Source organism: Oratosquilla oratoria, chromosome 27, assembly GCF_046742065.1.
Source record: "Oratosquilla oratoria isolate Oo_2021 chromosome 27, ASM4674206v1, whole genome shotgun sequence".
NCBI classification, from domain to species: Eukaryota; Metazoa; Arthropoda; class Malacostraca; order Stomatopoda; family Squillidae; genus Oratosquilla; species Oratosquilla oratoria.
This window is the reverse complement of record NC_134803.1, coordinates 52,450,461-52,468,609: the sequence shown is the minus strand read 5'-3', so window position 1 is coordinate 52,468,609 and position 18,149 is coordinate 52,450,461. Positions and strand designations below refer to the sequence as shown.

The 18,149-nt window shown below is 42.2% G+C and overlaps 1 protein-coding gene across 1 annotated transcript in view; it reads right to left on the bottom strand.

Annotated features, from left to right (window-relative positions):
- The window catches only part of LOC143040068 (uncharacterized), a 54,518-nt gene that overhangs the window by 1,766 nt on the left and 34,603 nt on the right, over positions 1 to 18,149 (bottom strand). The window contains exon 11 of the transcript XR_012967685.1: positions 2,754 to 2,930. The gene's annotated coding sequence lies outside the window, so the exon portion shown is untranslated. The remainder of the gene's footprint in view (positions 1 to 2,753; positions 2,931 to 18,149) is intronic.

Here is an 18,149-nt window from a genome sequence, read left to right as displayed (position 1 = left end):
GGTCACCTTCAAATTTTCGGCTAAATTCATGTGGTCCTTTGAGATTTTTTGTATTTTGGGTAATTGTGGTCACTTGCTCCGATTTACCCGACATCTCACCCACAGGTCAAGGGTGGCTAGGGCTGCCGTGGAGTCCAATTTGACACCACTCAGGCCAACGGTATGGGTGCCAGAGGCCAGAAGGTGATTACTGGGTGAAGAGGCCCAAATTTGGAGGGGTGCCACTGCCACGCCCTTGGACTCAGGCTGCTCATGTTTACCTTGCTGTGCACTTTGACCGACTCTCTCCCTGTGGGGCAAGTTTGGACCAAATCGGTCACATTCGAATTTTCGGCTAAATTCATGGGGTCCTTTGAGATTTTTTGGATTTTGGGTCATATTGGTCACTTGCTCCGATTTACCCACCATCTCACCCACAGGTCGAGGGCGGCTAGGGCTGCCGTGGAGTCTAATTTGACATCACTCAGGCCAACGGTATAATGCCAGAGGCCAAAAGGTGATTACTGGGTGAAAAGGCCCAAATTTGGAGGGGTGCAACTGCCACGCCCTTGGACTCAGGCTGCTCATGTTTATCATGCTGTGCACTTTGACCGACTGTCTCCCTGTGGGGCAAGTTTGGACCAAATCGGTCACCTTGGATTTTGGGTCATTTTGATCACTTGCTCCGATTTACCCGCTATCTCACCCACAGGTCGAGGGCGGCTAGGGCTGCCGTGGAGTCCAATTTGACACCACTTAGGCCACGATATGGGTGCCAGAGGCCAAAAGGTGATTACTGGTTGAAAAGGCCCAAATTTGTAAGGGTGCCACTGCCACGCCCTTGGACTCAGGCTGCTCATAGTTACCTTGCTGTGCACTTTGGCTGACTCTCTCCCTGTGAGGCAAGTTTGGACCAAATCGGTCACCATCGAATTTCCGGCTAAATTCATGGGGGTTAATCCTTTGAGATTATTTGGATTTTGGGTCATTGTGGTCACTTGCTCCGATTTACCCGACATCTCACCCACAGGTCGAGGGCGGCTAGGGCTGCCGTGGAGTCCAATTTGACACCACTCAGGCCAATGCTACGGGTGCCAGAGGCCAAAAGGTGATTACTGGGTGAAAAGGCCCAAATTTGGAGGGGTGCCACTGCCACACCCTTGGACTCAGGCTGCTCATGTTTACCTTGCTGTGCACTTTGACCGACTCTCTCCCTGTGGGGCAAGTTTGGGCCAAATCGGTCACCTTCCGACTTTGGGTTATTTTGGTCATCTGCTCCGATTTACCCAGTATCTCACCCACAGGTCGAGGGCGGCTAGGGCTGCCGTGGAGTCCAATTTGACACCACTTAGGCCACGATATGGGTGCCAGAGGCCAAAAGGTGATTACTGGTTGAAAAGGCCCAAATTTGTAAGGGTGCCACTGCCACGCCCTTGGACTCAGGCTGCTCATAGTTACCTTGCTGTGCACTTTGGCTGACTCTCTCCCTGTGAGGCAAGTTTGGACCAAATCGGTCACCATCGAATTTCCGGCTAAATTCATGGGGGTTAATCCTTTGAGATTATTTGGATTTTGGGTCATTGTGGTCACTTCGATTTACCCGACATCTCACCCACAGGTCGAGGGCGGCTAGGGCTGCCGTGGAGTCCAATTTGACACCACTCAGGCCAATGCTACGGGTGCCAGAGGCCAAAAGGTGATTACTGGGTGAAAAGGCCCAAATTTGGAGGGGTGCCACTGCCACGCCCTTGGACTCAGGCTGCTCATGTTTACCTTGCTGTGCACTTTGACCGACTCTCTCCCTGTGGGGCAAGTTTGGACCAAATCGGTCACCTTCGAATTTTCGGCTATATTTGAGATTTTTTGGATTTTGGGTCATTATGGTCACTTGCACCGATTTACCCGACATCTCACCCACAGGTCGAGGGCGGCTAGGGCTGGATTGGGGTTACTAGGCTGGATAGAGTGAGAAAAGGAGGAGGAGAATGGGGGTGGAATGGGAGATAGGGTGGATGAAAGAGAATTGGGATGGTTTGGACACATGGAGAGAGTGAGTAAAGAAAGACTAGTAAGATGTGAAAGGAGTGAACAGGAGGGGGCAACCTTGGATGAGATGGATGGATGGGGTAAAGGGGGCTTTGGGGAAGAGGGGAATGTCTGTTGAGGAAGGATGGGAGAGACCAGAAGACAGGTGAATGGATCCATGAGGTGGAATGGGTGGAGGTGTTGGGGGAGAGGGAGTATGTGTGAGAAAAATTTGACGCAACCCGAAGGGATTTCTCCCCGTATGCATGAGGGGATGGAGAGGGGGGGTCGGTGATTTAATGAAGCGGCCTTGCTGTGGATGTGCTGTGTCTTATGATACTGCTTCTGACCCCGGGCAGTGGACAAGATACAGGGATGACCCGTCATCCAGGAGGTGCCAAGATAAGAGGGAGGGAAGCGGGTGGAGGGGAGTGTGATAGGGATGGAATGGGTGGGAATGGTTTTTATGCCTTTGTTATTTTTGGCTACCTCCCTTGGTATATGTATGTACTGTTGTTGTTATTATTATTGTCATTATTTTGTGGAGGTATGGTCTTTTCTGCATTTTCTGACCTAGACAGTGGATGGGAGACCGGGATAGTCCTTCATCCACAAGGATTTAAAAGAATTTTTAAAAGTGGGTACATGCCTTGACTGGCTACCTCCCTTGTAAAAGGGGAAATAGCCCTTGGTATGTAGATTGATTATTAATAGCACTTATTACACTGTACATATATTAGTAATCTTACCCAAGGGTCATTCTCCCCTTGACTATCAGGTTTAAATTTGTCCTGGCTGCTGGAATTGGGGATAGAAGGAGCCAAAGTATCATATCCAACATCTGGCCTGAGTGTGATGAGGGCTTGACGTCCTGCATGGCTGCCAGGGGGCCAAGGGTAGGTCTCCACAATCCAACTACTTGGGTCCTGGAACACAAATGAAGGAAGTTAATAGACAATACTTTAGCTGAACTGAACTTTTTTCATTATATTCCTAGGCTGGATAGAGTGAGAAATGAGATGAGGAGGAAAACGGGGGTGGAAAGGGAGTTGGGATATAGGGTTGATGAAAGAGTATTGGGATGGTTTGGACACGTGGAAAGAATGAGTGAAGAAGGTGAGGAAGGCAGAGGTGGGATTGCTCACATGATTTCACATAGAGGTGTGAGAGCTGAACAGGTAGGACATATGTTCAAAATGAACCCTGAATTGAGTCTGTAGGATGGAACATTGAAAATATTACAATTAATTAAAATTGTGCAATTTGTTTGCTAAGATGCGATTTGCCCCAACCGCATTTCAAACAGTGTGGCAGATGTGTAGTTCCACTGCCTGCTGACAGGTGGCCGCTCCTGCTCCCAGTTCAATGTTTACAGCCCTCTTGTTTTTAGTTACAGCCTGTCCAGCCACTTTACTTGTTCGTCAAGATGGCCCCAAAACGTCCTTCATATTCTTGGAACCAGTAGCAGCCCTCCCACTAGGAAAATACAGTGCAAATCACTTACTCTGGCTAAGAAGATGGAAATTTTGAGCTGGACAAAAAAGGACAAAAAACTTTGGGCATATCCCATGTCCTGGGATTGAGGGAGAGCGCACAGAGGTGCATCGGAGGCATTGCTGCAAAATTACGAGCAACTGTGGAAGCAGGTTCATCTAGGTCCTAGGACATTACACCAGATCGTTGACAATGGAGAGGATGGAAAAAAATGCTGATGACTTGGATTCAACACCAGAACAAGACCAGCGTTAATGTTAGTTGGCAAACATTCAGGAAAAAGCTAAAAGCCTCATTAACAACATTGAAGGAAATTACTTTTTTGGTGTGAGTGATGCCTATAGGAACCCATATCTCACACAAAAGTAGAAATACCTGGACTGTATATTGCCTTCTAGCCAATCATGGTAGACTCCCCTCTCAAAATATAAATTATTGTGATTTTTCCTATATCGGCTCCTATCCAACTGTCTTCTATACCCCAAACAGGATATTCCCCAAATGTGATGTAAAGCCCTATCACTGTTTTATATATGCCCCCTTGGTCCTTAATAAACTGCTCCAACTTAAACAGAGCAAACTGGCTCTCTCCTGATGTTTGCTCATTCCTGACCCTGTAGCCTAGAGTCACCCCTTACTACAGGACCGCCCTGCCTGCTGAGCCACCGCCGCCTCCCTTGCCTGCTGAGTCGCCAATGGGTCACTGTGACAGTTCAAAATTAACCTGACTTATGATTTTGAACCTAAGCTCAACTAAAGTCCTGATGGCCAAACATGCATGTTAAAAGTTAGGCGACAGGTCCACGATTTCAAAATAATCACAATACTAATGGCCAAGCAATTTAAAATATTGAATGAAATGCGATGGGTCACTGTGGCGGACTTCAAAATGAACCTGACTTACGATATGCTCCTCCACAGTCCTGATGGCCAAGCACTATCTAGCATTTTAAAATGCTATGGTAAAATTGTCTCAACAGCTCACTGTGACTCACGACGAAATGAACATGACTTTTCCTATTCAACTTAAGCTAATCTACAGTCATGGTGGTCGAGAACTTTACCATGTTAAAATTATTTTCGACGCTCACTGTGACTTAGGACGAAATGAAAATGACTTTTCCTCTTAAACTTAAGCTAATCTACAGTCATGGTGGTCGAGAATTTTACCATGTTAAAATTATTTTCGACGCTCACTGTGACTGACGTCGAAATGAAGATGAGTTTTCCTATTCAACTTAAGCTAATCTACGGTCATGGTGGTCGAGAATTTGACAATGTTAAAATTGTCTCAACAGCTCACTGTGACTCAGGACGAAATGAACATGACTTTTCCTATTCAACATAAGCTAACCTACAGTCATGATGGTCGAGAATTTTGCCATGTTAAAATTATTTTCGATGGGCACTGTGACTCAGGACGAAATGAACATGACTTTTCCTATTCAAATTAAGCTAATCTACAGTCATGGTGGTCGAGAATTTTACCATGTTAAAATTATTTTCGACTCTAACTGACTCACGACGAAATGAACATAACTTTTCCTCTTCAACTTAAGCTAATCTACAGTCATGGTTGTCAAGAATTTTACCATGTTAGAATTATTTGCGACGCTCACTGTGACTCAGTACGAAATGAACATGACTTTTCCTATTCAACTTAAGCTAATCTACAGTCATGGTGACTGTGACTCAGGACGAAATGAACATGACTTTTCCTATTCAACTTAAGCTAATCTACAGACATGGTGGTCGAGAATTTTACCATGTTAAAATTATTTTCGAAGCTCACTGTGGCTCAGGACGAAATGAGCATGACTTTTCCTATTCAACTTAAGCTAATCTACAGTCATGGTGGTCGAGAATTTTACCATTTAAAATTATTTTCGCCTCTCACTATGACTCAGGGCGAAATGAACATGACTTTTCCTATTCAATTTAAGCTAATCTACAGTCATGGTGTTCGAGAATTTTACCATGTTAAAACTATTTTCGACGCTCACTGTGACTCAGGACGAAATTAACATGACTTTTCCTATTCAACTTAAGCTAATCTACAGTCATGGTGACTGTCTCAGGACGAAATGAACATGACTTTTCCAATTCAAGTTAAGCTAATCTACAGTCATGGTGACTGTGACTCATGACGAAATGAACATGACTTTTCCTATTCAACTTAAGCTAATCTACAGTCATGGCGGTAGAGAATTTTACCATGTTAAAATGATTTTCGACGCTCACTGTGATCCAGGACGAAATGAACATGACTTTTCCTATTCAACTTAAGCTAATCTACAGTCATGGTGTTCGAGAATTTTACCATGTTAAAATTATTTTCGACGCTCACTTTGACTCAGGACGAAATGAACATGACTTTTCCTATTCAACTTAGTCTAATCTAGGGTCATGGTGGTCTAGAATTTTACCATGTTAAAATTATTTTCGACGCTCACTGTGACTCAGGATGAAATGAACATGACTTTTCCTGTTCAACTTAAGCTAATCTACAGTCATGGTGGTAGAGAATTTTACCATGTTAAAATGATTTTCGACGCTCATTGTGACTCAGGACGAAATGAACATGACTCTTCCTATTCAACTTAAGCTAATCTACAGTCATGGTGGTCGAGAATTTCAACATGTTAAAATTATTTTCGACGCTCCCTGTCACTCAGGATGAAATGAACATGACTTTTCCTATTCAACTTAAGCTAATCTACAGTCATGGTGGTCGAGAATTTTACCATGTTAAAAAAAAATCGACGCTCACTGTGACTCAGGATGAAATGAACATGGCGTTTCCTATTTAACTTAAGCTAATCTACAGTCATGGTGGTAGAGAATTTTACCATGTTAAAATGATTTTCGACGCTCACTGAGTCAGGACGAAATAAACATGACTTTTCCTATTCAACTTAAGCCAATCTACAGTCATGGTGACTGTCACACAGGACGAAATGAACATGACTTTTCCTATTCAACTTAAGCTAATCTACAGTCATGGTGGTCGAGAATTTTACCATGTTAACATTATTTTCGACGCTCACTGTGACTCAGGACGAAATGAACATGACTTTTCCTATTCAACTTAAGCTAATCTACAGTCATGGTGGTCGAGAATTTTACCATGTTAAAATTATTTTCGACGCTCACTGTGACTCACGACGAAATGAACATGACTTTTCCTATTCAACTTAAGCTATCTACAGTCATGGTGGTCGAGAATTTTACCATGTTAAAATTGTCTAAACAGCTCACTGTGACTCAGGACGAAATGAACATGACTTTTCCTATTCAACTGAAGCTAATATACAGTCATGGTTGTCAAGAGTTTTACCATGTTAAAATTATTTTCGACGCTCACTGTGACTCAGGACGAAATATACATAACTTTTCCCATTCAACTTACGCTAATCTACAGTCATGGTGGTCGAGAATTTTACCATGTTACAATTGTCTCAACAGCTCAGTGTGACTGAGGACGAAATGAACATTACCTTTCCTTTTCAACTTAAGCTAATCTACAGTCATGGTGGTCGAGAATTTTACCATGTTAAATTTATTTTCAACGCTCACTGTGACTCAGGACGAAATGAACATGATTTTTCCTATTCAACTTAAGCTAATCTACAGTCATGGTGGTCGAGAATTTTACCATGTTAAAATTATTTTCGACGCTCACTATGACTCAGGACGAAATGAACATGACTTTTCCTATTCAACTTAAGCTAATCTAAAGTCATGGTGGTCGAGAATTTTACCATGTTAAAATTATTTTCGACGCTCACTGTGACTCAGGACGAAATGAACATCAGTTTTCCTATTCAACTTAAGCTAATCTATAGTCATGGTGACTGTGACTCTGGACGAAATGAACATGACTTTTCCTATTCAACTTAAGCTAATCTACAGTCATGGTGGTCGAGAATTTTACCATGTTAAAATAATTTTCGACGCTCACTGTGACTCAGGACGAAATGAACATGACTTATCCTATTGACCTTAAGCTAATCTACAGTCATGGTGGTCGAGAATTTTACCATATTAAAATTGTCTCAACAGCTCACTGTGACTCAGGACGAAATGAACATGACTTTTCCTATTCAACTTAAGCTAATCTACAGTCATGGTGGTCGAGAATTTTACCATGTTAAAATAATTTTCGACGCTCACTGTGACTCAGCACGAAATGAACATGACTTTTCCTATTCCATTTAGGCTAATCTACAGTCAAAAAATATGAATTTTGCCCAAAATCCGAAGGTGACCGATTTGGTCCAAACTTGTCTCACAGGTAGAGAGTCGGACAAAGTACAAACGAAGGTAGACATGAACAGCCTTAGCCCAAGGGCGTGGCGGTGGCACCCCTCTAAACGTGGGCCTTTTCACCCAGTATTCTGTTTTGGGCCTGTGGCACCCACACCGTATCCCTGAGTGGTGTCAAATTGGACTCCACGGCAGCCGTGGACGTCCTCGACCTGTGGGTGATATGGCGGGTAAATCGGAGCAGGTGACCATAATGACCCAAAATCCAAAAAATGTCCTAGGAGAAACAATATTAATTTTGCCAAAATCCGAAGGTGACCGATTTGGTCCAAATTTGCCTCACAGGTAGAGAGTCGGCTAAAGTACAAATGGAGGTAGACATGAACAGCCTTAGCTCAAGGGCGTGGCGGTGGCACCCCTCCAAACTTGGGCCTTTTCACCCAGTATTCACTTCTGGGCCTGTGGCACCCATACCGTATCCCTGAGTGGTGTCAAATTGGACTCCACGGCAGCCGTGGACGCCCTCGACCTGTGGTTGATATGGCGGGTAAATCTGAGCAGGTGACCAATATGACCCACAATTCAAAAAATCTCAAAGGAGAAACCATATGAATTTTGCCCAAAATCCGAGGGTGACCGATTTGGTCCAAACTTGCCTCACAGGTAGAGAGTCGGACAAAGTACAAAGGAAGGTAGACATGAGCAGCCTTAGCCGAAGCAGGTGACCAAAATGACCCAAAATCCAAAAAATTTCAAAGGAGAAACTACAGTATATCAATTTTGCCCAAAATCCGTAGGGGACCGATTTGATCCAAACTTGCATCACAGGTAGAGAGTCGGACAAAGTACAAAGGAAGGTAGACATGAGCAGCCTTAGCCCAAGGGCGTGGCGTGGCACCCCTCCAAACTTGGGCCTTTTCACCCAGTATTCAATCTGGGCCTGTGGCACCCATACCGTATCCCTCAGTGGTGTCAAATTGGACTCCACGGAAGTCGTGGACGCCCTCGACCTGTGGGTGATATGGCGGGTAAATCGGAGCAGGTCACCATAATGACCCAAAATCCGAAGGAGACCAATTTGGTCGAAATTTGCCTCACAGGTACAGAGTCGGACAAAGTACAAAAAAATGTAGACATGAGCAGCCTTAACCCAAGGGCGTGGCGGTGGCACCCCTCCAAACTTGGGCCTTTTCACCCAGTATTCACTTCTAGGCCTGTGGCACGAATACCGTATCCATGAGTGTTGTCAAATTGGACTCCACGGCAGCCGTGGACGCCCTCGACCTGTGGTTGATATGGCGGGTAAATCTGAGCAGGTGACCAATATGACCCACAATTCAAAAAATCTCAAAGGAACCATATGAATGAGCAGCCTTAGCCCAAGGACGTGGCGGTGGCACCCCTCCAAACTTGGGCCTTTTCACCCAGTATTCACTTCTGGGCCTGTGGCACCAATACCGTATCCTTGAGTGGTGTCAAATTGGACTCCATGGCAGCCCTGAACGCCCTCGACCTTTTGGTGATATGGCGGGTAAATCTGAGCAGGTGACCAATATGACCCAAAATCCAAAAAATCTCAATGGAGAAACCATATGAATTTTGCCAAAATCCGAAGGTGACCGATTTGGTCCAAACTTGCCTCACAGGTACAGAGTCGGACAAAGTACAAAGGAAGGTAGACATGAACAGCCTTAGCCCAAGGGCGTGGCGGTGGCACCCCTCCAAACTTGGGCCTTTTCACCCAGTATTCACTTCTGGGCCTGTGGCACCCATACCGTATCCCTGAGTGGTGTCAAATTGGACTCCACGGCAGCCGTGGACGCCCTCGACCTGTGGGTGATATGGCGGGTAAATCTGAGCAGGTGACCAATATGACCCAAAATCCAAAAAATCTCAAAGGAGAAACCATATGAATTTTGCCCAAAATCCGAAGGTGACCGATTTGGTCCAAACTTGCCTCACAGGTACAGAGTCGGACAAAGTACAAAGGAAGGTAGACATGAACAGCCTTAGCCCAAGGGCGTGGCGGTGGCACCCCTCCAAACTTGGGCCTTTTCACCCAGTATTCACTTCTGGGCCTGTGGCACCCATACCGTATCCCTGAGTGGTGTCAAATTGGACTCCACGGCAGCCGTGGACGACCTCGACCTGTGGGTGATATGGCGGGTAAATCTGAGCAGGTGACCAATATGACCCAAAATCCAAAAAATCTCAAAGGAGAAACCTTATGAATTTTGCCCAAAATCCGAAGGTGACTGATATGGTAAAAATGGGTCAAAAGGCCCAGTTTTGGAGGGATGCCACAGCCACGTCTACCTCGCCATGCATTGTGCCCAACTCTTTCCCTGTGGGGTAAGTTTGAGCCAAATCAGTGACCTTCAAATTTTCGGCAAAATTCCTGTGTCCTTTGAGATTTTTTCGATTCACCCCATTCATCCATCTCATTTTTGGTCTAACCCTCAGGTTCACTCCATCCACCTGTGCCCTCCAGTCTTTTTGCTAGTCTTCATTCATTCTTTCCATGTACCCAAACTATTCCTGTATTCTTTCATCTGCCCTACCTGCCAGCTCATTTTCCATCCCTGCCCTCCTCTTCACCTCCTCATTTCTCCTATCCTTGTAAACCCATCATATTTCTTAAATACAATGAAATTTCTCCTTTCTACCCCCCTTAAATTCCAAGTTTCTGCCCATACACCATTGTAGGCACAATTTCCCTTTTATAGTCTTCTCTTTGCATCCATCCCCAGATATCTATTTCTCTTGACACTTTTCATTTCTCCAAGGCATTTACTTGCTTTCCTCACGCTACAATTGATCTCCATCCACATTTCTCCATTTCCTGCCACATACGACCCTAAATATTTAAGTGTGTCCACTTTCTCTTACCTTTCTCCTTTGAAACTTACCTCTTGTACACCTCATTATTTTGTTCATACCCACATTTACTTTTAACTTCATCCTACTGCATACATACATACATACATATACCAAGGCCTTTTTCCCCTTACAAGGGAGGTAGCCAAAAAGGAAAAGGCATAAAATCATTCCCACCCATTCCATCCCTGAATACACTCCACACCCTTCCACCATCCCTCTTATCTTAGCACCTCCTGGATGACAGGTCATCCCTGCACCTTGTCCACTGTCCTGGGCCATAAACAGTGTCGCAAGACACAGCACATCCACAGCAAGGCCGCTGCAAGGCATAGTGCATACCTTCCCAAACTCTGTCACCAGCTGTCTCAGGCCCTCCTCTAACCCAGCCACACATACAGTGTCATCAGCAAACAATAACTGGCTCAACTCCCACTTCCCTCCATTACCTCTAAACATCTCCAATCCTCTGTCCATTACCCTTCCATCTACCTCTTGTACCAAACCATCCATGTACACATTGAACAACAATGACAACATAACACACCCCTGGTGCAGCCCCACCCTTACCTCAAACCACTTCCTTTTTACCATTTCCAACCCTAATACAAGCTCTACTACTCATTAAAAGGTCTCCTGTCAGCATGCTCCTCCTTTGTAATCCTCTGTAAGCTCTTGACTGCCATTAAATTGTACACATGAAAACCTATTTAACACTCTTCTTATCTCAGCACCTCACTGAAAAAGGACATCCCTATCCCTGGCCAAGCTTCTCAGACAATGCAGTGAGGTACAGGACTCTCACAGCAAGGCCAGACAGCTAAAGGTGGTTTACCTCCACTTTTTCATTATATGCCAATCTCCCTCCACATCCACTCAAAACACTACAATTTAAATATGAAAAACCTTGTTCAGGCATCATCTTTCTATCTATTCACAATATTCCAGTTCAAATAAGAATAACATCCCTTCAGGCATCCTTTCATACATTCACTCCCATCTTTTGCACTCTCCTCCCTACAAGACAATTCCTTGTGCATCCAAATACCCTTTCACCCCATCCATCCACCTCATCCTTGGTTTTCCTCCAAGTTCACACCACCCACTTATGTTTTCCACATTCTCTTGGCTAGTCTTTCCTCACTCATTCTTTCCATTACACAAACCACTTTGGCAGTCATTGATCTACCCTATCCAACATCCCTCTTTCCACCCCTGCTCTCTGCCTCACCTCCACATTTCTTATTTTATTTGCTCTTGTAACGGTGATCACATTTTTCAAACATTACATACATATACCAAAGGCTTTTTCCCCCTTAACCCATTCCATCCCCAACATACTCCCCTCCTCTCCACCCTCTTCCCTCCTTATCTTGGCACCTCCTGGTGCCATTTCTCAAACAGAAAACATTTCAACACTTCCTTTTAGTCTCCTTTATATTTCAAGTCTCTGCATACAGTGCTGTGGGAGTGTGGTGAACAGTCCCCCACATGTGCTTCTACACAATATTTTGGCTTATAGTATCACTGCTGCAGAAATGGGATGGACAAGGAATTTATATGTTGGGTAGAATTAGCTGGCCTTCAGCCTTGTATTACTATTGTGTAGATCAAGTCTATATTACACCTGTAATACAGGCATTTGTATCCCCCATGAAAGCACAACTTAGGCCCTGCCAAGTCATGTTTCGGTCAGTCTAGGTCCTTTACTACCTTTCAGTATGCAGGGTGGTATATAAGGAGACAGGCTGTGGTCTCCAGAGTCATTTCACTTCTGTACTTGTAACCAGTGGTGCGCGCAACCCTAGGCCCACGGTCACTCCTGCGGTTAAGGGCAGCCTTGGAGCCCGACCATCGACCCAGCCTAGGTCGACACTAACATACATACATACATACATATACCAAGGCTTTTTCCCCCTTACAAGGGAGGTAGCCAAAAAGGAAAAGGCATAAAATCATTCCCACCCATTCCATCCCTGAATACACTCCACACCCCTCCACCCTCCCTCTTATCTTAGCACCTCCCAGATGACGGGTCATCCCTGCATCTTGTCCACTGCCCTGGGTCAGAAGCATTGTCGCAAGACACAGCACATCCACAGCAAGGCCGCTTCATTAAATCGGCGACCTCCCCCTTTCCGTCCCCCCATGCATAAAAGGAGAAGACGGGGAGAAATCCCTTCGGGCTGCATCAAATTTTGCTCACACATACTACCTCACCCCCATCTCCCCGCCCATTCTACCTCATGCATCACAACATCATCCATATACAACCATTCTCCATTCACCCCTGTCTTCTGTCCTCTCCCGTCCTTCCTCAATAGACATTCCCCTCTTCCCCAAAGCCCCCTTCACCCCATCCATCCACCTCATCCTAGAACGTCCCCTCATGTTCACTCCCTCCACATCTGCCTTCCATACCTCTTTTACTAGTCTTTCTTCACTCATTCTTTCCATGTGTCCAAACCATCCTAATACTCTTTCATCAACCCTATCTCCCAACTCCCTTTCCACCCCTGTTCTCCTCCTCACCTCCTCATTTCTTACTCTATCTAGCCTAGTAACCCCCATCATACTTCTCAGACACCTCATCTCAAACACATTCAAAGTCCTTCTCTCTTCCTCTCTTATGTTCCATGTTTCTGCCCCATACAGTGCTGTTGGCACAATCACTCCTTCATACAGTCTCCTCTTAGCATCCATTCCCAAATGTCTATTCCTCATTACACTCTTCAATCCACCAAGGCATTTACTCGCTTCTCTCAATCTACATTCTACCTTCACCTTTACTCCACCTTTTCCTGCCACATTTGCACCCAAGTATCTAAAACTATCCACTTCCTCCAGTTGCTCTCCCTGCTCACTTCCAGTCTACTGCCACTTTCACTCCTTGTACATCTCATCACCTTACTTTTACCCACATTTATCTTTAGCTTTCTTCTATCACATACTCTCCCAAACTCTGTCACCAACTTCCTCAGTCCGTCCTCCGATCCTACCACAAGCGCAATGTCATCCGCAAACAACAGCTGGCTCACCTCCCACTTTTCTCCATTTTCTTTAACCATCTCCAATCCCTGACCCACTACCCTTGCATTTACCTCTTGCACTACCCCATCCATGTATAAGTTGAACAGCCAGGGCGACATAACGCATCCCTGACGAAGTCCCACCTTTACCTCGAACCACTCACTCTCTCCATTTCTAATCCTGACACAAGCTCTACTACTCTCATAAAAACTCTTGACAGCTCCTAGAAGCTTTCCTCCTATCCCATATATCTGCATAACCTCCCACAGTGCCTTTCTGTCTACCCTATCGTAAGCCTTTTCCAGATCCATAAAAGCTCAAAAAACATCCTTCCCCTTTCCTATTCTCACATATTTGTCTTACCACAAAGATCTGATCTACACAACCTCTACCCGTCCTAAATCCACACTGTTCCTCACCAATTACTCCCTCTGTTCCTCTCCTAATCCTCTCAATCAAGATCCTCCCATAAGCCTTCTCAACTACACTTAACAAGCTAATCCCTCTGAAACTACTACATTCACACTTGTCCCCTTTTCCCTTGTAAAGTAGAACTATACAGGCACTCCTCCAGTCCTCCGGCACTCTACCCTCTCTCCAGCAAACATTAAATAACCTCACCAGCCAGTCCACCATCACTGTACCTCCTTTTTTTAGACATTCTGCATGGCATCCATCCAGACCAGGTGCCTTACCTGCTTTCATCATCTTAACAACTGCCTTCACTTCATCCTTCCCTATTTCTCCTCCATTTTCCTCACTCATCACTCTCATTTTCTTAGCATTTCCCACTGCAACTATCTTTCCCTCCCTATCCTCCTTCACATTTAGCAACTCCCTAAAATATTCTGCCCATCTTCCCCTTACTGCCTTCTCTTCCATTATCATCTCTCCATCTGCACCTCTTACCTTTTCTTCTCTACTTGATTCGCCTCCTCTTCCTCTCTTAATTTCTTTCCAAAACATCTTTTTATTACTTTAAAAATTTTCTGTCATACTCTTACCCCACTTCACATCTGCTCTCCTCTTTGCCTCCTTTACCTTTTTCTTTACTTCTCTTTTCTTTTCTTTGTACCTCTCATATGACTCCCTCGTCCTATTTTGTAACCAATCTGTGAAAGCTCGCTTCTTCTCTTCTACAACCTTTTTTGTTTCCTCATTCCACCATTCACTACCCTTCCTTCTATTTCCTCCTGTTCTTCTTGTTCCACACACCATCCTTGCACACTTTGTAACTCCCTCCTTGAACCATCCCCATTCCTCCTCCACACCTAGCTGCACTCTATCCTTCACTCCTCCTTCAGCTTCTTCTTGTACTCCTTCTCCTTTTCCTTTAAAGAGTTCACTCTAAGCACCTCCCTACCTTTAGTCCCTTTCCTCTTTCTCCATCTATCCTCCACTCTCAACTTACCTTCCACCAAAAAATGATGATATTCCCCCACCCTCTCCCCTTAGCACATGTACATCCTTAATTCTTCCTATCATAATCCTATTTACCACTACATAATCCATCAACGCTCTATCTACCACCCTTCCATCCACCACCCTCTCCCATGTGTACTTATGCTTGACTTTCTTCCGAAACACTGTATTTGCTATCATCAACTCTCTTTCTAGACACATTTCCACCATCAACTCTCCACTACGATTCTTTCCTGGAACTCCACATTTCCCAACCACTCCATCAACTGGACCATTTCCTACCCTAGCATTAAGGTCTCCCAGTACTATTACATTGACATTTCTCCCTCGTCCTGCAAATATGTCGTCATCCATTTTGACAAGGTGGAAGCAGTTGAACCTATATACCGTTAATTCAGGCGACTGCAGTCACCAAAGATGTATATAGGTAAATATATATCCTGTATACACACACATGCATACATATTATATTATATATATATATATGTATATATATATATATATATATATATATGCATGTATATATATGTATATATACATATGTATATATGTATATATACATATATATATACATATACATATATATATATATACATATACATATACATATTCATATACACATATACATATATTTACATTATATATATATATATATATATATATATATATATATATATATATATATATATATATATATACATACATATACATATACATATACATGTATATATATATACATATATATATATAATATATAATATATATATACATACATATACATATACATATACATGTATATATATACATATATATATATGTATATATATACAAAGGATTACAAAGGCAAAGCATGCCGACAGGAGACCTTTTGATCCATATCTAGGTCGGATGCAAAAAAAAAAAAAAAAAAAAAAAAAAAAATCATATTAATAATAAATTAAAACTATAACAATGTAAATAACAATTAAAATACATAAATAAATGCATTGGTATAGTTGAATAACAAACAAACAGGTAAATAGTAAATGATAATAAATTGACATATAACTAATAATAAATGAAAATCAGACAGACAAATTATAACAAAACAAAAACAAATAATATAACATAAATTATAATCATTACAGCATCTTACTTAGGTATTTATCTAAATGATTCTTAAAGCTTCGAACTGAACTACATTGCACTACCTGTGCAGGAAGTTTATTCCATTCATTAACTACACGGTTGACAAAGTTGTTTCTACCTACTTCCAAATTGAATCTATTTCCGGACAGTTTGAGACCATTGTTTCTTGTCTGATTCTCATTCAATGTGAAAATTTGGTCACTTTTGATGTTGTCAATTCCCTTTAAAATCTTAAAGACCTGTATCAAGTCACCTCTGAGTCTACGCTTTTTTAGGGAAAACAGATTCATGTGCTTAAGTCGATTTTCGTATGATTTATTTTTGATATTTGGAATCAGTTTTGTGGCTCGCCGTTGTACTTTTTCCAGTCTGTCAATGTCTTTAATGAGATTCGGTGACCATAGGGAAACAGCATACTCCAAATGTGGACGAACTAACGATTTATATAGCTTGTTAATGAGTGATGGTCTTTTGAAATCAAAAGATCGCACAATCAATCCCAGAATCTTATTTGCTTTCTCAGAGGCTGAAATACACTGCTGGGATGATTTGAGGTCGTTACTGATAATTACGCCGAGATCTTTTTCACTATCCACTTTTGTTAACGAATTTCCAAATAACTTGTAATCGTACTTGCTGTTATTTTTACCTATGTGCATTACCTTGCATTTACTTGTGTTAAATTTCATTAGCCACTTTTCAGACCATTGCTGTAATTTATCTAAATCTTCTTGAATATCTAATTGGTTTGAGTGATCATTTGCCACTCCGCACAGTTTTGTATCATCAGCAAATTTGGAAACAGTAGATTTTAGTCCATGGTCTATATCATTTATATATACTAATGTATATATACATATATATACATATGTATATATATACATATATATATACATATATATACATATGTATATATACATATTTTAACATGTATATATTCATATATATACCTATGTATATATTCATATATATACCTATGTATATATTCATATACATATATATTCATATATATACATATGTATATATTCATATACATATGACGAGATAAACACCATATGAGGACGGAGCCTTTATTTGTATGACGTTTCGCTTATTACAGCTTTTTCAAGTACAAGTTGAGATACAAATGCTTGAGATTAAATAAGGGGAAAGGAGGGAACGGGGAGAGAAAAGGGGGGGAAGGAAGAGGAGGAGGAGGAGGGTGGGGGGATTGGACACTGGGAAAGGATGAGAATGCTGGCCCAAACGTCCGTGGGAGAAATGTCCACAAAGGGTGGTTTAAATATTTAATATTTTGCTGGCCATGGTTATTAGGGGAATAATGTGAGGAGATATGTTAAACATGCCCCTATTTTATATGATATATACATGTATATATATATATATACATATATGTATACATATATACATGCATATATATAAATATATATATATATATACATATATGTATACATATATACATGCATACATATATGTATACATATATACATGCATATATATAAATATATATATATATGCATGTATATATAATATATATATATATACATATATATATATATATGCATGTATATATATGTATACATATATGTATATACATATATACATGTATATATGTATATATACATATGTATATGAATATATACATATGTATATATATGAATATATACATATGTATATATGTATATATACATATGTATATATATATGTATATATACATATGTATATGTATACATATATGTATATATATACATATATGTTTATATATATATACATATTCGAGAAATTCGCTATTGGACAGCGACATCAATCAGATAATCTCTTTGGCAGTAGCGCACGGGACTCGAACCCGATGCGCTTGGAAGTAAACTCCCAAGATGCACACACGCCTTAGACCGCTCGACCACTAAACAGCATAAAACCTTGGGAAC